At 37.0% G+C, this 20,483-nt stretch overlaps 1 long non-coding RNA gene across 1 annotated transcript in view; it reads right to left on the bottom strand.

Moving 5' to 3' along the window:
- LOC309620840 overlaps positions 1–19,560 on the bottom strand; it is a 387,201-nt gene extending 367,641 nt beyond the window's left edge. Inside the window, exon 1 of the long non-coding RNA XR_014239688.1 lies at positions 19,113–19,560. This is a non-coding gene — a long non-coding RNA (uncharacterized lncRNA). The remainder of the gene's footprint in view (positions 1–19,112) is intronic.
- Positions 19,561–20,483: the final 923 nt, after the last annotated feature.

The following is a 20,483-nucleotide window of genomic DNA, read 5'->3' as shown; positions in this document are numbered from 1 at the left end:
GCTTGTACCCAAAACACGCTTAAGAAATTAAGAGTTAAAAGGAAGACAATTTCAAAGGGATGTGAATACTGAAGAAAATATCTGTGTATATAGATATAAAAAATGGTCTCTTATAATAGTGTTAGAAGCAGCTAGCTCGTAACTCTTAGAATCACTGTAATTTTTGTGTTTAATGCCCATCCTTTACATTTTGTCATTTTCTGATTTGGGCATGAGGTCAAACAGACTAACAAAATCTATATCCTTAGGGTTACTCTGTGCTCTTGTTTGTTGGGAAAGGCTCTGGGTAACTCATTTTATCTTGGTGTAAAGTTTAATACTGCTTCATTTACTCTCAAAAGTGTTCTGGTTTGAATGATAAATTTTACGTTCACTCTAAGAATGAAAGAAACTTGAATAGTCCCATGTAATATAAAGTTATCTGTGGGGTCTAATTTATTTTCTTCTGTCTCTAGACACTCTAAAGTCTCAGCAATTGAAATATCTAGTTGTCAATTATTACTGTGCATTTCTGTCTCACTTAGTATTAATTAAAGTGAAATCAGGCTGAGATACTTAAATATTTCTTCCAAGCTTTTATCTTGACATATGTGATGTTCAATTGAGAAGAGCATTATGACCAATAAGAGAGTAGTTTCTGAGTGGTTGTTCCATTTATTGAATTACTCAAGAAGAAATAAGCTACTTTGGAAAGACTTCAAGACAGTATTTTCCTCAAAGAAACATTTCCCATCAGCCTGGTGTAAATGTTATTCTTATGATTTGTGTCAATCATGCTCTTTTAAAAGAAATGCCATTCGTGTAATTGTAAAAAATAATAATAATAAAGTTAATGACATATGAATTTCACAGGCATTAGCTAATATAAGAGAAGAATTTCTTTCACATCTTTTAGAATGTTTTACCGGGTATCATATAGGGTTTGGGGCCAGGTAGATACCAAGATTGTGCTGAGTTAGTATTAAGCAGCTACAGTGGGGAATTTAGCTGAAAGACACTGGCAAAGATGGGGGGTAATTTAGTAAGTGAATAATAGGCTCTTAAGACAGTTCTGAAGTTATAACTGAGGAAGAGAACAGGATGTCTGAAACTTCAGAGGTTGAGAAATAGAATATGGAGCTAAGGGTAGCTTTACCAATTCTGCAGAATTTTACCCTTCTTGCATAGGTTGTTTTTCCTGGGCCTTCTTTGCAGGAATGATGGCTTTATTCCAAGGTCTCTCAAAGACACCTACCACCTGGAATCTGCCATATAGTCACATAGGATAACACCTAAAATTACCCTTGTTCCTAGTCTGAATAGAGATGTTAAAAGTTGCTAGAATCACTTTACAAGAAATACAACAGATTTTTTTCCTTCAAATTTTAGAAATTGCCTTTTTGGCAGACCAACTGCTTCTTGGACAATATGGATCTCTGTTTTGATTGAGGGAATTTTCAGTGTAATTCTCCATAAGAAAACCCAATTTGTATTGAAGAGAGCCTCAAAACTGTCTATTTGTTAGAAAGCGTTCTAGAAGGCAGTATTTCTACTCAGTTTTAAATAAAATAATTTATAGCTGTTATAGCTTCTCTTTACACATTGGTATTTAATGCCCCTCTTTGAAAAGCACAAAATTATGATGTTCATCCCCAAATTTCTAAAATCTGCATATTCAATCCTGATATTTAATTATTTTACTTTTTTTTTTTTTTTCAGGAGAAATGTGTGGATTGGGGCTGTAAAATATGGTCCCAACATTTATAAGGAAAATCAGTGAGCCCCCTGAGGCTAGAATGCAATAATCCCAATTTTGCCAAATGTCACTGACAGGAGGCAGGCTCATCTAGAACCTTAGCCTCACTCATTATGGAAGTAAGGTTCCAAGCATGCTGACATATAACGGTAAGTACAATCGATGATTTGTTTTGTTTCCTAATATCTTTATTTTTAAGAAGATTAACCAAAACAAATATGCATAGCCTCTGAGAAATGAAATGTACAGTTAATACTATGAAGCCCAGAGGGGAATAATCTTGTCAAAAGGGTATAGATTTTCAACAGATACAAGTGAGCTCTCAAAGTCTAAGAAACAACACTGCCCCTGCTCTCTTTATACCCATGCCTATTAAAAAAATTTTTTTAATGCTAGAAAAGTCAAATCAGGCATTGCCAATAAATCCGTCCAAATATGCCACACCTTCCAGTTGACTGATATAAAAGCAATGAGCAAAGTATGAACAACTACTGTATAAGGATTGAAAGATGATAAAAGTTTAGGATTATTTTGAGGGCAATGTTCAGACAAAGTGTTACAAGGGCCATGGGCCTACACTGGAACAGAAGTGGATGTCCAGTCTTGCTTCCTCTTATTTTTACCCAAAAACAATAACATTTCTATATAGAAATGCTTTTATGTGTTTCAGTTGGAGTAGGACTTGGACTTTTGGTTTAGATTTTAAAAATACTACCAGCAAATAATAAGAGATCAGTGCTTGAAAGACCCTTAGAAATGGTATAGTCTAGGAGTCTATATGAGAACATGTGATGGTTAATTTTGTGTGTCAACTTGGCTAGGCTATGGTTGTTTGGTCAAACACTAGTCTAGATTTCACCATGAAAGTATTGCAGATGTGGTAAATAACTACAATCAGTTGACTTTACATAAAAGAGATTGCCCTCAATAATGCGAGTAGGCGTCATCCAATCAGTTGAAAGACTTAAGAGTGAAAACTGAAGTTTCCTGGAGACTAGGAATTCTTTTACTCAAGACCATAACACAGAAATTCTGCCTGAGTTTCCAACTGGTAACCTGCCCTAGGGACTTCAGGCTCAAGACTACAACATCAATTCTTATCTGGAGTTCCAGCCTGCTGGCCTGCCCTACAGAAATCAGACTTGACAGGTCCACAATCACACGAGCCAGCCTTTTTAAACAAACCACAAACAAACATCCTATTGGTTCTGTTTCTCTGGAGAATGCTGCATGATACAGAGCAGATACTTTTGAATCAGAGTTCTAAAATAATTTTTAGTTAGAATTCCTTTAGACAAAGCATAAATCCTTCAGTTCCCCTAGGTGCTCACCATTCCCTGTTGTCTTACACTCAGTTTTGTCCCTGAAAGTATCTGAGTATGAGATTCCTCTCTTAAGCTACCCCGTCAGTTTATAGATGAAGAAACTGAAACCCACAATTGTAAAAGGGTCTTATCCAAATTCTTAGGGTTTTTGAAGGGCTAAGGCTAAGCCTCAGATGACCTTGCTTCCAGAGCACCTTACTTCGCATGACCCATTCCTGACTCAGTCCCTTCCCTTTGCAACCCTATCATGAGCTTAGCTTCAGCCTAGTTCCCAGCAGCCATCCAAAAATAAACAACCCCAAAGTCAGTCCTGTTTGAACCTTCTCTGATAAGGTACTTACTTCAGGCCTAACAGTGCTTGCTTCTGCATTTCCTCTCCAGCCAACAGAGGAGAGAACTTTGAGGGTGGCCTGCATAAGAGAGGGACAAGGCTTTTTTTCTCACTGCAGATGAGGGAACTATCACAGGGGAGGGTGCAGTAAGCCAAATTCTTCCATGATCTGAAGAGCCAGACCTAAAGTTTCAGAGAACCATAGTAAGACAAGAGCCTCAGCCTATTTGAAATTCAGTGGAAGACCCCACAGTCTTGACCCTCTTTCAAGAAGGTTTAATAATAGAGTTTTTTTAGAAAAGTCTTGTTGTAAGACAGACTCAACTTTATGCCATCCCATTTCAAGAATACACAGGAAAGTCATTATCAGCTTTCATAGCATTTTGCTTCCTTTCTAAGGAATAGAATCAGAGCTAAAAGTACCTTTGAAATGATGTCTAACCCTCTTAATTATCAGAAGGACGACCTTACTTAGAAAAGAGAAGTGAGTTGCCCATAATATACAGAAAACCAGGACTGGAATCCAAGTGTCCTGCTCATATTCCAGTGTTTTTATGTTGTTGTTTTTTTTTTTTTCATCACACTGCAGATTTTAAATGTTCTGAGACTCATTAAAGCAGCACCAAATAGGCAATTTTCCTTTCTAGATTATTTGAGTAACTCTGTCAAAAATACCTCAGGACTGTGTTTTCGAAGGCAGTCCTCCTTTTATTTTTTAATTTGCATTAATTTTTTTGTTTTTCTTTTTAAAGAAGATAACCTGTGATCAAAATGCTTAACTCCACTCACAGAGTTACATATATTCTCATGCTGATGAATAGAAAAGGAAAGCAAGCAGAAGAAAATGACTCCATTTCTTGAAGGTGCACTGTCCTCTTTTCTTCTCAGATTAATGCTATCTGACATGAACATTGCAATTCACTGCATCATGCAGAAAATGTAAAAGGACAGCTTTTCTGAAAAACAAACCATAGCTTTTAGAATATAACTAAAATGAAGAGCAGCATGTAGCTCGGTCTTCTGGTCAGGCACATGGAAAATGTTTCCTATTTGGCAGCATTTATCCAGAGGCCAAAAGAGTTCACAACCATGCATTTTGCTATTCATATAACTGTGGATCTTTCTCTTGTTCTTCCTCACCTTATTATCTCCTTACATTCTAGTCGTCTTTTCCAAACTACCTATTCTGCCACTCCATCCCATGCTAGCTCTCAAATGAAAACAAATAACACATCACTTGGACCCTCCTTGCCATTTGTTCTATCTCCCATTCCCCTCAAGGTTTACTAATCAGGAGAATGCTGCAGATAGTGTATGTGGATTTTTCCAAGGAATATGACAGGTTCTCACATTATCTTGTGCATAAGATATACCAAAATGTGGGACTGGTATAAGGATAGTGATGTTGATTCATAGCTGGCTAAAAAACAATACCCAAAAGGTGCCAATCAAATGAGCAAAAGTCAACTTACAGAAAGCTCTCTAGTGAAACACCACAGGAATCTGTCCTTGGTCCTGCTCTGCTTTCTATATTTAGGAATGGCCCCACCAGCCTATGAACACTATGAGGCCAGACATTTCATATTCACCATTCCCATGTTTGGCATAAATTAGTTAGTCAACAAATGTTTGTTTAAGAATCAATGTCCAAGATGAGCATATTGATAATATAAACATCAAGTTCACAGGATCAAGGATCAAAGAAAACAATCTCAACACATTATTGATGGCCAGGATAACAAACAAGATCTAATGAGTACTTGGCTACAGACATACCATAATTTGTCAAATATAATAAAGAGTAAGTTTGGTTTAAGAGCAGAATGAGTTTAACATATAATATTTAAAAAAGACTCTGGAGATGTCAACAAGATGGCAGAATAAGAGATACCAGCCTTCATTTCCAACAACAATGAAAACAATTAGCTATCCACAAAGAAAATAGCCCTGGGAGTGCTCAAAAGTCCAATGAAGAACCTATAGTAACACAGTGGAGCAAAATGTGGAGAATAATTGCACAGAAAGGATTGCTGGGGAGATCAGCTTAGCTAAGATGTTTGGAAACAGCTAGGAGCAAAGAATGTGAGGGTTATCAGTATCAGCCACATGGTGGGTGCTATTACACTCCCCAGTTGCCTGCTCTGTGGAGAACCCCAGCATCCTTTGCTGCTGAAGACCTCAACAGCCCCTGTGACAGCTGCAGATTCCTTGCAGCTTTCAAAGTGGAGGACATCATAGTGTTCATTGGCATGGATCCCAGCAGACTGCTCTGCAGAGGACACTGGCAAATTTAAACATTGAGTTAACCAACAGCCATCGCCACCATGGATCACCCTGGGAAGGGAGATGCACTGCCCACCCCCACAGAAGGAAATATTGTTGCACCATACTGGGACAAAGATTGCCACTCCCAACCCCTCACAGGCTCCATACCCCAGAGCTATAGCTGCTGCACATGCACCTGCACTCCAGACTCCGGCCCTGAGGCCACTCTATGTACCCACATCTCACACACTGGAGCCACCACTGCTATGAACTAGCCAGCACTCCAGATGCCAGAGTTACTAACTCACCATGTACACCTGCACTAGGGACCCCAGCTCCATCGCTGCCCATGGGTGTTCATGTATCAGACACCAGTGCCACCACCACTGTGAGGGCACCAGCTAGCCAGACTTGATACCCAGAGACTATAAATGCCTGCATTAAGTAAAAAGAAAGATCTCAAATAAACAACCTAACTTAATACAGGAACTAGAAAAAGAGAAATAAACTAGGCCCAAAGTTAGCAGAAGAAAGGGAAAAAAATGCTAGCAGGCAGAAATAAATGGAACAGAGATAGATAAACAATAAAAGAGATCAACAAAACTTGAGTTGGTGTTTTGAAAAGATAAAGAAAATTGACACACTTCTAGATAAACTAAGAAAGAGAGCCGACTCAAATAAATAATATCAGAAATACAAGAGGAGACATTAAGACCAATACCATAGAAATATAAAGGATAATGAGAGGCTATTATGAACAATTATGTGCAAACAAATTGGATCACCTAGAAGTAAGTGAGATGTCACCTTACACCTATTAGGATGTCTTTACTCAAAAAGACAAAAGATAACAAGTGTTGGTGAAGATGTGGAGAAATTGTACACTGTTGGTGGGAATGTAAAATGGTGACACCACTATGGAAAATTGTATGGCAGTTCCTTAAAAAATTAAAAATAGAACTACTATATGACCCAGAAATCCCACTTTGAGGCATATATCCAAAAGAATTGAAATTAGGATCTCAAAGAGATATCTGCACTTGCATATCATTGCAGCATTATTTACAATAGCTAAGTTATGGAAATAACCTAAATGTCCATTGATGGATGAATGGATAAAGAAGATGGGGTGTATAAATACACTGAAATATTATTCAGCCTTAAAAAAGAAGGAAACCCTGCCATATGTGACAACATGGATGAACCTTGAGGACATTATGTTACGTGAAATAAACCAGTCACAGATGGACAGGTATTGCATGATTCCACTTACATTAGGTATCTAAAATGATCAAGCTCATAAAAACAGAGAGTAGAAAGTTGGTTGCCAGGTACAAGAAGGGGGGGGGGGTGGAAGTTGCTGCTCAATGAATATAAAATTTCAGTTATGCAAGATGAGTAAGTTCTAAAGATCTGCTGTGCCTATAGTACTATATACTGTACAATATTGTGCCGATAGTTAACAAGACTGTATTGCGGACTTCAATTTCATTAAAAAGGTAGATCTCATGTTGTGTTCCTGCTACAGTGAAAAATAAATTTAAAATATTTTTAAGATTCTAAGGTTATTAATTGACAGGGAGCTCAAAATATTATAAGAGCATAATAGGGTTGCCAATAAAGCTAATGTAAGCTTAGGTTGGGTTAAAGAAGAATGGTATCCTGAGCTTAGTTGACCCTTGAACAATGCAAGGGTTAGGGGCACCAATCCTCCATGCAGTTGAAAATCCACATATAGTTTATAGTTGGCCCTCTGTATCTAAGGTTCCTTTGTATCCTCGGTTCTGCATCCAGAGATTCAACCAACTGTGGATCGTGTAATACTGCACCATTTACTATTGAAAAAAATCTGCACATAAGTGGATCCACACAGTTCAAACCCATGTTGTTCAAGGGTCAACAGTAGTTGAACTCCTATTCTAGTTTCCAGGACATCCACACTGGCAAAAATCAGTTTTACTAATGATCCAGTTATCCAATTATAGCTTGCCTAAAATGGAACTTCATTTTGAGTATTTTGGTATCCGTTCAAGGATCCTAAAAATAAAATATAATTATATTAAAATTAAAAGAAAGGGACCTTAGACCAACAGTCCAAAAAGTTCCTTAGTAGACACAGTAGGAAAAGCACCCGTTAAGAAAACAAACCATCCCATCATTCATAGTATGCAGCATAAAATGTGAAATTATGTCAAAAATACTCCCTAACATATTGGATTTTAAATATCTAAAAATACCAAAAAGATGGTAAAATAAAATACAGAGTGCTATGACTGCAAAAGCCCTCAGAAAAGCATTGCAGTTTAGATAAAGTAGCACATAACCTTTGTCTACACTGGCAAAATTACAATCAAACCATTGTACCTAGTTCTGAATGCCCATTGAGAAAATGCAGCACGTTGACAGAGGAGTAATAAGGATTATTGGAAGACTTGAAACAATACCATTTTAGAAAGAGGTGAGGCAACTCCGGATGATTTCAATGGAGGAAAATAAAAGATACATGTTGGACATGATAGCTGACCTTACGTACTTGAAAATATTCATTACACTTATTCCTTTAGCTTCAGTGATCCAATCTAGAATAAATAAAACTGATTGTATAAAGATACCAATCAGAGCTGAAAGTATGAAAGAAGGTTTGGTCAATTGTAATTTTAAACATTGTAAATGGCTGCCTTGGAATTATATTATTAAGATTGTCCTTGCAGGTTATTACTTATAACCTTAATGTTAAGATTTATATCATTAAGGTTATTTATAAAGAAACCAAATTTAGAACAATTCTACTGAGGGTTGAGACTGAATTTCTTTCTTAGGCTTGGCATTAAAGTTTTTCTCTCTGAAAATTCTTTGTACCCATCCTGGCCACTATGACTCTGTTTCTTTCCTGATTCCTTTTTTTATAATGAAGTACTGTGAACTGTAAGTTAGTTTTTATTTGGAGACTGGACTTTGAAATTTTCAGCCATCCAAAACATTACCAAGAATCAGACAAGAAACTGAAATATTTGTTATGAAGCCCATGATACAATGTCCCATTTCTATTGGTGTCAGATTATTATAGGCTTTATTACTTTGTGTCTTAATGCAAAATACAACAATAATGGTAAATTTGAAATTTGGTGAAAGAAGGCGTACATTGTAGGCACATTGATGTGATAGCTGACAATCCTTAGAGACAGGACAGCCATAAATAGCAGACTGAAGCATAAAAAATATGGTTTTGCTGACCAATTGGGCAAACAACCCACAAACTCCATAACATCTGAGAGCATCACTCTTTTTCAACACAAAATGATCATTATTTATAATAATCAGAAGTTATTAAAAATAATCCTATTGAACTATCTAATGGATATTTTCTTTAGGGAGTTAGAGGAATGTCATATTCATTTTAGAATTTTTTTCTTAAACATAGGTCAAATTTTAAAAATCAGGCCAATAGAGATTCACATCATTATATGGAAAAGCACTTATGTAAAGGCCCCCCCCGCCCCACCCCACCCCCGTGCCTAAAGATGTCAGATAAGCTTTACTGCACTTCATCCTAGATTTCACTCTTTGACATTGCCTAATTCGAATTTATATAGCAACATGAGTTGAGTCTAGGAAATTGGCCTTACTCCACTTCCTATCCTAAGGATTTACAGTTGTCACTAATTAATGTGATGGGGTGGGAGTTGGGAAGATAGGAAGAGCCTCATACCCCGATGTTAGCCTCAAAATATCCCTAGAAATAAAGACATGAGATCTCCGTACCAAATATCCAGCTGAATTATTCAAGGGGTCTATTTTTCCCCTGAACTATTTTATTAAATGTTCAAAAAATTTTTTTATTATTGTTGTCTTTCCAATATTTAACCATTTAATTAGTAGTAGATCACACCGTGTTTGAGCACTACTTGATTTAACTAATAATTACCACCCAGAAAAATTGCTCGTAAAGCAAATTTCTATAAAACAAATGATCTTTTTCCATTGATCTTTATAATAATGTAAGGAATGTGTTCCCGAATTTTTACTTTATTTTATTTTATTTTTTTGCTGTTCCTGCCTCTGGGTGATTATAGCACAAAAGGGGGTATAGTTACTCCACTAACTCAGAACATCTGCCACCTGCCTGAAGCCATGGCTCAATTCAGGCATAGGATGCAGGAAGCCCTGCTCTTTCCACCTTGCTTAATGTCAAATGCTTGCTTCGTGCAGGCAACTTCTTATCCCCTACTGCCACAGCCTAGATTTGATGGCTTATCCAAGATCAGGCTGTGGGAGATACGAGTAGCAGCTGGTCACATCCTGCTGTTTCTGTGGCAAGGTACAGATAACTGGAGATCGCATTTTGTATATGCTCCTGGAAGCTATTTGTCTACTGGCAAGTTTCTGTTCATGTGAGGTTTCTGGAAGCATATATTGAATTTATTTCCTACTTTTCTGTTATGGTGAATTTCTCGTTGGTGAATCCCATGTAATGAGGTACACCTGCGCTGTTGAATCAAGAAGCAGGGAAGCTGCATAGTAAAATTAACAGTTGGCATTTGATGTTAGGACACATGACTACATTTGCAAATTCACTCAATAAATCCACAGACTTTTTATATTCCTGTGTGTGTTTGTGCGTGTACATTATATTTCCAGCTAAGAAATGATCACATCTCTTGATTGCTTCACACTGTGACTCAGTGTTCAGGCAGCAGTGAATCAGCATTTGTAAAGACACTGTTGTTGGAAGCTTTGTTTTTTAGCTAAGATGCACAATTGAAGTCCTGATCACTTTATACTCACTAACTATCCCAGTGCCACTTTTTCAAGGATATGGACATTAATTAGTTCCACTGTCCTAAACCAATTCTAAATTAGGTAATTATGTTGTATATCCAGTGGTTTCTGCTGGGAAACATGTTCTTCACTTCCTGTCTCTAACTGATGGCCATCTGTTAAATAGATTCCAAGGTTTCCCCAGAGATGGTTAAACATCAGAAATGATTCTTTTACAGGATGTTTTCAGAATATTCAAGATGAAAGGAGCTATGTAAATGGTATTGTTATTGCTTATTATTATTATCAGTGACAACTCTCTTCATAGCATTATTGCATTAGTAATTTGGAGGTAAATGACAATGTTGTAAGATGAATCTCAGAGATTTTTGTTAGAAAAATTTGTTATAGGCCAAATGCTTGTTTCCTCCCAAAATTCATATGTTGAAATCCTGACCCCTAATGTGATTATCTTAGGAGGTGGGGCCTTTTGAAGATAATTAGGTCATATGGATGGAGCTCTCATCAATGGGATTAGTGCCCTTATAAAAGGGTCCCCAGAGAGTTCTTGCCCTCTTTCTGCCGTGTGAGTTGGCAGTCTGCAACCCAGAAGATGGCCCTCACAAGAACCAGACCAGGCTGGCACCCTGATCATGAACTTCCAGCCTCCAGAACTGTGAAAAATTAAGTTCTATTGTTCATAAACCACCCATTTTATGGCATTTTGTTATTGTAGCCCAAACTAAAACAAATTTTTGCCTGAAAACCAATTCATATTAGTCAAGTACTTCCCAAGTTCTTAATAAATGCATATCTGTTAGAAGAAAATAATTTTAAACTCATTCTGATTCAAGATTTTATACAGTGTAGGGTGGTAAAGGGGAAAGGGGGAAAGTAACCTGAAGCCTATTTTTAAAGAACATTGGAAATAATATTTAAAATCTTGAGTAGTTTATTAGATGAAATAATCACTAGTGATGAAAGGGAAAGTTAATGGGAATTCATCTTGTGAGCTATCCATATCTCCTCACTTATGAAAATAAAACTTTTCAGCAGATGTCTCCTATTAAATATTCTGAGGAGTGTCCATCTCCCCAAAAGACAAAAAGTACAAGACCAAGTACAAAAAGTCACATTTAATTAGAGACGAAATTTTACAACTGCACTAGAACACTGATCTATTATAATTCAACTTTTAATGGTCACATACACATTCCCAAAATTAAGAAACTATAAATAGTATTTATATATAAATGATTTGAGTCTATAAATATAAGATGTGTGATTCATTTTGTGTAGAGATTGTGCTGGTCATGTCAGCTATTCTGATGGTTGCAGAGGGTGAGACAACTCCTAGTAAGCGAGTTGCATGTAAATGGAATCCATGTTAATTCTATTTAAGTTGCATTATCACAGTAAGTACACAAGATCTTCAGGGAGGCAAGGCAATTGAGAGGTGGTCATGTCTAATCATCCATGCTCTGAATCTAGTAGTGAGACAGCACTATGGGATGGGTTTTAGATAGACATAGTTTCCTTCTGTGACAAATTCTTTTAAGATTAACACTATAATCACCAAAAAGAAATCCTTGGCTTCTCTTAATAACTCTTTGTAGATTTAATACTCACCTCCCCAAAAAAGTATGCCTTGCATGAGATTAGCACATTCATGTTCCTTTAGGAAAGATACCATGTCTTATTCATCTTTATAGCCACTGCTCCTTGTAAAGTAGTATACTGCAGAAACTCAATTAAAAACTTGCTGAATAAAAAATTGTTCCTCATTTTTTTAAGTGTTTATAATTCCTTGAAACATAAAAATTTATATTATCAACTTTGTAATAGTATTTCCTTTAATTCAGCTTAAAACTGTCTCTTTATTGTTCCAGAAGCTACCTCCCATCATTCTGGGATTTTGTGAATGAATCTGTGGTCATTTGAGTTATTTACTTACTCAACAACTATTGAGCCACTCCTATATGCAGGTAACTGTGCAGGATACAAAGATGAAAAAGTCAGATCCCTAAAAGAGTTTCCATTCTAGTAGAGGAAGATAAGACAGTAGAAAGTCACAGGTCCCCTAATGGAGATACAGAAAAGTGCTACGTGACCTCAAAGGAGAGAAAAATGACACAGTATGGGAGATGAATTAAGGAGAGAATGATTCAGCCTATGGAAACTTGTTTGGTTCAGAAGGGGTCCCTTTAAAATCTAGCACCAATGACATTTATTGGTCATCTTTTAACCCTTTTGTGAAATTATTTCTTGTTCACAAAGTTGCTTATGACAATTTTTTAGGTAACACTTGGACTGCTCAGAGAGATTGACTAATTCACTGGTTACTGTGTAATGTGATACCAAGTCCTGATGTGTTGAGTGCTCTTAGGAAAGACTTGCCTCCCTCAAGGTTTTACCTAAGACACTCTTCACCACTCATGCCACTAATTCCAAAGTTAATCTAGAAAAGGCCTTATGTATGTGCTGTGCACAGTTACTAGTCAAACCAGTAAATGAATTCCTAATCAAACTTGTTTCTTCAGAACAGAGCTATCTTTCATATCACCTTCATTTTGTTTTTAAATAAGTTGTGGAGGGACAGGTCAAGCATGTACAAGTCACTGGTCAACCTGCTCTTTCTCAGCTAATGGGAAATGTCTCCTGTGTTTCCATTTATTATAAATTATTATGATAAAGAAAGGGCAAGTACCAACAATCATTAAAACTCACTAGAACTGAATGACAAAACACTGTTGTCTATTTCTTTCCTGAAATCCATTAACCTCTCTTTCATGTGAAACCTCTCACAGAATTTATTTTGATCTGAATATACATTTCTTTTATTATCAGTTACTGCACCACATGGTGTATTAAATGTAATCTGCACACATGGAGAGGATAGGTGGCCCAGAAATTAAGTAGCTATCCTGTCTTGTGATAATATAATATCTCTCTGGAAAATAAAGAGGTCATTGATGAGAGTAATCTGAGACTCAAGAAGTAATCTGAGATTCAAGAAGATAGTTGTTTAAAATAAAAGATAAAGACTTAGGGTCTCAGATTTGTTCAAGATGGTGGAGTAGAAGGACATGCTCTCACTACCTCTTGCAAGAGCACCAGAATCACAATTAACTGCTGAACAATCATTGAAAGGAAGACACTAGAACTCGCCAAAAAAGATACCCCACCTCCAAAGACAAAGGAGAAGCGCCAGTGAGACGATAGGAGGGGTGCAATCACAATAAAATCAAATCCCATAATCACTGGGTGGGTGACTCACAAACTGGAGAACAATTATACCACAGAAGTCCACCCACTGGAGTGAAGGTTCTGAGCCCCACGTTAGGCTTGCCAACCTGGGGGTCCAGAAACAGGAGGAGGAATTCCTAGAGAATCAAACTTTGAAGGCTAGCGGGATTTGATAGCAGGACTTTGACAGGACTGAGGATAACAGAGGCTCCACTCTTGGAGGGCACACACAAAGGAGTGCACGCATGAGGACCCAGGGGAAGGAGCAGTGACCCCATAGGAGACTGAACTAGATCTACATGCTAGTGTTGGAGGGTCTCCTACAAAGGTGTGGGTGGCTGTGGCTCACTCGGGGACAAGAACACTGGCAGCAGTTCTGGGAAGTACTCCTTGGTGTGAGCCCACCAGGGGTCTGCCATTAGCCCCACCAAAGAGCCAGGTAGGCTCCAGTGCTGGGTCGCCTCAAGCCAAACAATGAACACAGAGGGAGCTCAGCCCCACCCATCACCAGACAAGCAGATTAAAGTTTTACTGAGCTCTGCCCATGAGAGCAATACACAGCTCTATCCACCACCAGTCCCTCCCATCAGGAAGCTTGCACAAGTCACTTATAGCCTCATCCACCAGAGGGCAGACAGCAGAAGCAAGAAGAACTACAATCCTGCAGCCTGTGGAATGAAAACCACATTCACAGAAAGATAGGCAAAATGAAAAGGTAGAGGACTATCTACCAGATGAAGGAACAAAATAAAACCCCAGAAAAACAACTAAATAAAGTGGAGATAGGCAACGTTCCAGAAAAATAATTCAGAATAATGATAGTGAAGATGACCTAAGACCTCAGAAAAAGAATGGAGGCAAAGATCGAGAAGATGCAAGAAATGTTTAATAGAGACCTAGAAGAATTAAAGAACAAATACTTAGAAGAATTAAAGAATAAGCAAAGAGAGATGAACAATACAATAACTGAAATGAAAAATACACTAGAAGGAATCAATGGCAGAATAACTGAGGCAGAAGAACAGATAAGTGACCTGGAGGACAGAATGGTGGAATTCACTGCCATGGAACAAAATAAAGAAAAAAGAATGAAAAGAAATGAAGACAGCCTAAGAGACCTCTAGGACAATATTAAACACATGAACATTCTCATCATAGGGGTCCCAGAACGAGAAGAGAGAGAGAAAGAACCCGAAAAAATATTTGAAGAGATTATAGTCATAAAACTTACCTAACATGGGAAAGGAAATAGCCACCCAAGTACAGGAAGCACAGAGAGTCCCAGGCAGGATAAACACAAGGTGAAGCACGCCAAGACACATAGTAATCAAATTGACAAAAATTAAAGACAAAGAAAAATTATCAAAAGCAGCAAAGGAAAAATGACAAATAACATACAAGGGAATACCCAAAAGGTTAACAGTTGATTTCTCAGCAGAAACTCAACAAGCCAGAAAGGAGTGTCATGATATATTTAAAGTAATGAAAGGGAAGAACCTACAACCAAGATTACTCTACTTGGCAAGTATCTCATTCAGATTCAATGGAGAAATCAAAAGCTTTACAGACAAGCAAAAGCTAAGAGAATTCAGCATCACAAAACCAGCTCTACACAAAATGCTAAAGGTATTTCTCTAAGTGGGAAACACAAGAGAAGAAAAGGACCTATGAAAGCAAACCCAAAATAGTTGAGAAAATGGTAATAGACCAAATGTAAAATAGATAGCTAGTGGGAAGAAGCTGCATAGGACAGGGAGATCAGCTCGGTGCTTTGTGACCACCTAGAAGGGTGGGATAAGGAGGGTGGGAGGGAGACATAAGAGGGAGGAGATATGGGGTATAAGTATATGTATAGCTCATTCACTTTGTTATAAAGCAGAAACTAACACAGCATTGTAAAGCAATTATACTCCAATAAAGATGTTAAAAAAAAGACAGAACAGAAAATGGTAATAGGAACAAACATATCGATATTCACCTTAAGCATGAATGGATTAAATGCTCCAACCAAAAGACACAGGTTCACTGAATGGATACAAAAACAAGAACCATATATATGCTGTCTACAAGAGACCAAATTCAGACCTAGAGATACATACAGACTGAAAGTGAGGGGATGGAAAAAGATATTCCATAGAAATGGAAATCAAAAGAAACCTGGAGTAGCAATATTCATATCAGATAAAATAGACTTTAAAATAAAGAACGTTACAAGAGACAAGGAAGGACACTACATAATGATCAAGGGATCAATCCAAGAAGAAGATATAGCAATTATAAATATATATGTCCCCAACATAGGAGCACCTCAGTATATAAGGGAAATGGTAAAAACCATAAAAGAGGAAATCAACAGTAACACAATAATAGTGAGGGGTTTTAACACCTCACTTACACCAATGGACAGATCATCCAGACAGAAAATTGATAAGGAAACACAAGTTTAAATGACACAATAGATCAGATAGATTTGATTGATATTTATAGGACATTCCATCTGAAAACAACAAATTAAACTTTCTTCACAGGGCACACGGAACATTCTCCAGGATAGATTGTATCTTGGGTCACAAATCAAGCCTCGGTAAATTTAAGAAAATTGAAATCATATCAAGCATCTTTTCCGACCACAATGCTATGAGATTGGAAATCAATTATAAGGAAAAAACGTGAAAAAGACAAACACATGTAAGCAAACAATACGTTACTAAATAACCAAGAGATCAGTGAAGAAATCAAAGAGGAAATCAAAAAATACCTGGAGACAAATGACAACAAAAACACGACGATCCAAAACCTATGAGATGCAGCAAAACAAGTTCTAAGAGGGAAGTTTATAACAATACAATCCTATTTCAAGAAACAAGAAAAATCTCAAATAAACAATCTAACCTTACCTAAAGGAACTAGAGAAAGAACAACAAACGAAACCCAAAGTTAGTAGAAGGAAAGAAACCATAAAGATCAGAGCAGAAATAAATGAAATAGAAACAAAGAAAACAATTGCAAAGATCAATAATACCAAAAGCTGGTTCTTTGAGAAGGTAAATAAAATTGATAAACCTTTAGCCAGACTCACCAAAAAAAAAGAGGGAGAGGACTCAAATCAATAAAATCAGAAATGAAAAAGGAGAAGTTACAACAGACACTGCAGAAATACAAAGCATCCTAAGAGACTACTACAAGCAACTCTATGCCAATAAATGGACAACCTGGAAGAAATGGACAAATACTTAGAAAGGTATAAGCTTCCAAGACTGAATCAGGAAGAAATAGAAAATATGAACAGACCAATCACAAGTAATGAAATTGAAACTGTGATTAAAAATCTTCCAACAAACAAAAGCCCAGGACCAGATGGCTTCACAGGTGAATTCTATCAAACTTTTAGAGAAGAGCTAACACCCATTTTTCTCAAACTCTTCCAAAAAACTGCAGAGGAAGGAACAGTCCCAAACTCGTCCTACGTAGGTCCAGCATCACCCTGATACCAAAACCAGAAAGAGATACTACAAAAAAGGAAAATTACAGACCAATATCACGGATGAATATAGATGCAAAAATCATCAACAAAATACTAGCAAACAGAATCCAACAGCACATTAAAAGAATCATAAATAATGATCAAGTGGGATTTATCCCAGGGATGCAAGGATTCTTCAATATACTCAAGTCAATCAATGTCATACACCATATTAACAAGTTGAAAAATAAAAACCATATGATCATCTCAATAGATGCAGAAAAAGCTTTTGACAAAATTCAACACCCATTTATGATAAAAACTCTCCAGAAAGTGGGCATAGAGGAAACCTACCTCAACATAATAAAGGCCATATACGACAAACCCACAGCAAACATCATTCTCAATGGTGAAAAACTGAAAACATTTCCCCTAAGATCAGGAACAAGACAAGGATGTCCACTCTCACCACTATTATTCAGTATAGTTTTGGAAGTCCTAACCATGGCAATCAGAGGCGAAAAAGAAATACAAATTGGAAAAGAAGAAGTAAAACTGTCACTGTTTGCAGACGACATGATACTATACATAAAGAATCCTAGAAATGCCACCAGAAAACAACTAGAGCTAATCAATGAATTTGGTAAAGTTGCAGGATACAAAATTAATGCACAGAAATCTCTTGCATTCCTATACACTAATGATGAAAAATCTGAAAGAGAAATTGTGGATACACTCCCATTTACCATTGCAACAAAAAGAATAAAATACCTAGGAATAAACCTACCTAGGGAGACAAAAGACCTGTATGCAGAAAACTATAAGACACTGATGAAAGAAATTAAAGATAATACCAACAGATGGAGAGATATACCATGTTCTTGGATTGGAAGAATCAATATTGTGAAAATGACTATACTACCCAAAGCAATCTACAGATTCAATGCAATCCCTATCAAATTACCAATAGTATTTTTTATAGAACTAGAACAAAAAAAGTTTTAATTTGTATGAAGACACAAAAGACCCTGAACAACCAAAGCAATCTTGAGGAAAGAAAAATGGAATGGGAGGAATCAGACTCTCTGACTTCAGACTATACTACAAAGCTACAGTAATCAAGGAAATTTAGTACTGGCACAAAAACAGAAATATAGATCAATGGAACAGGATAGAAAGCCCAGAGATCAACCCACGCACCTATGGTCAACTAATCTATGACAAAGGAAGCAAGGATATACAATGGAGAAAGACAGTCTCTTCAATAAGTGGTGCTGGGAAAACTGGACAGCTACATGAAAAAGAATGAAATTAGAACAGTTCCTAACACGATACACAAAAATAAACTCAAAGTGGATTAAAGACCTAAATGTAAGACCGGACACTCTAAAACTCTTAGAGGAAAACATAGGGCATAAATCACAGCAACATCTTTTTTGACCCACCTCTTAAAGTAAAGGAAATAAAATCAAAAATAAACAGATGGGACCTAATGAAACTTAAAAGTTTTTGCACAGCAAAGGAAACTATAAACAAGATGAAAAAACCCTCAGAATGGGAAAAATATTTGCAAATGAATCAACGGACAAAGGATTAATCTCCAAAATATATAAACAGCTCCTTCAGCTCAATATTAAAAAAACAAACAACCCAATAAAAAAATGGGCAGAAGACCTAAATAGACATCTCTCCAAAGAAGACATACAGATGGCCAAGAGGCACATGAAAAGCTGCTGAACATCACTAATTATTAGAGAAATGCAAATCAAAACTACAATGAGTTATCACCTCACACCGGTTAGAATGGGCATCATGAGAAAATCTACAAACAACAAATGCTGGAGCGCATGTGGAGAAAAGTGAATCCTCTCGCACTGTTGGTGGGAATGTAAATTGATACAGCCACTATGGAGAACAGTATGGAGGTTCCTTAAAAAACTAAAAATAGAACTATGATATGACCCAGCAATCCCACTACTGGGCATATACCCAGAGAAAACCATAATTCAAAAAGACACATGCACCCCAATGTTCATTGCAGCACTATTTACAATAGCCAGGTCATGGAAGCAACCTAAATGCCCATTGACAGATGAATGGATAAAGAAGATGTGGCACATATATACAATGGAATATTTCTCACCCATCAAAAGAAACGAAATTGAGTTATTTGTAGTGAGGTGGATGGACCTAGGGTCTGTCATACAGAGTGAAGTAAGTCAGAAAGAGAAAAACAAATACCGCATGCTAAAATACGTATGGAATCTAAAAAAAAAAAATGTTTCTGAAGAACCTAGGGGCAGGACAGTAATAGATGCAGACGTAGAGAATGGACTTGAGGACACGTGGAGGGGGAAGGGTAACCTGGGGCAAAGTGAGAGAGTGGCATGGACATATATACACTACTAACTGTAAAATAGATAGCTAGTGGGAAGCAGCCGCATAGCACAGGGAGATCAGCTCAGTGTTTTGTAACCACATGGGGGGGGGGGGGGGATAGGGAGGGTGGGAGGGAGATGCAAGAGGGAGGGGATATGCGGATATATGTATTCAATCCCACTACTGGTCATATACCCAGAGAAAACCATAATTCAAAAAGACACATGCACCCCAATGTTCATTGCAGTGCTCTTTACAATAACCAGGTCATGGAAGCAACCTAAATGCCCATCGACAGATGAATGGATAAAGAAGATGTGGTACATATATACAATGGATATGCTCAGCCATAAAAAAGAACGAAATTGGGTCATTTGTAGAGACGTGGATGGACCTAGAGACTGTCATACAGAGTGAAGTAAGTCAGAAAGAGGAAAATAAATATTGTATATTAACACATGTATGTGGAATCTAGAAAAATGGTACAGATGAACCAGTTTGCAAGGCAGAAATAGAGACACAGATGGAGAGAACCAACATATGGACACCAATGGAGGAAAGTGGGGTGGTGGTGGTGGTGGCATGAATTGGAGATTGGGATTGACATATATACACTCATATGTATAAAATAGATAACTAATAAGAACCTGCTGTATAAAAAATAAAATAAAATTCAAAAAAAAAAAGACTTAGGGCCTCATTCATGGAAAAAAATGTATTTCATTTCAAAAATGATTGAAAGGAAATTACCAGGTTTTCCATGGTAAATAATATGTAACTCACTATCTCTTCCCTCCTGTCCTCACTTTATGCATGTTAAATCAATTAGGCCCCTGTTACTATAAGAAAAATATGCTTGTTCATTGATTGATGAGAAAGTATGTTCCCTACAGGTGTCTATTAGTTTCTTTTCATAATACTGTAAGTGAAAATATATTTTTCACTTCAAATTCTAAGGTAGAATTCTCAGTACCCTAGTGT

The sequence above is a fragment of the Balaenoptera borealis genome (assembly GCF_965194805.1).
Source record: "Balaenoptera borealis genome assembly, chromosome: X".
Classification (NCBI taxonomy): Eukaryota; Metazoa; Chordata; class Mammalia; order Artiodactyla; family Balaenopteridae; genus Balaenoptera; species Balaenoptera borealis.
Note: the sequence above shows the minus strand (reverse complement) of the source record. Positions and strands in the feature narration are given on the sequence as shown.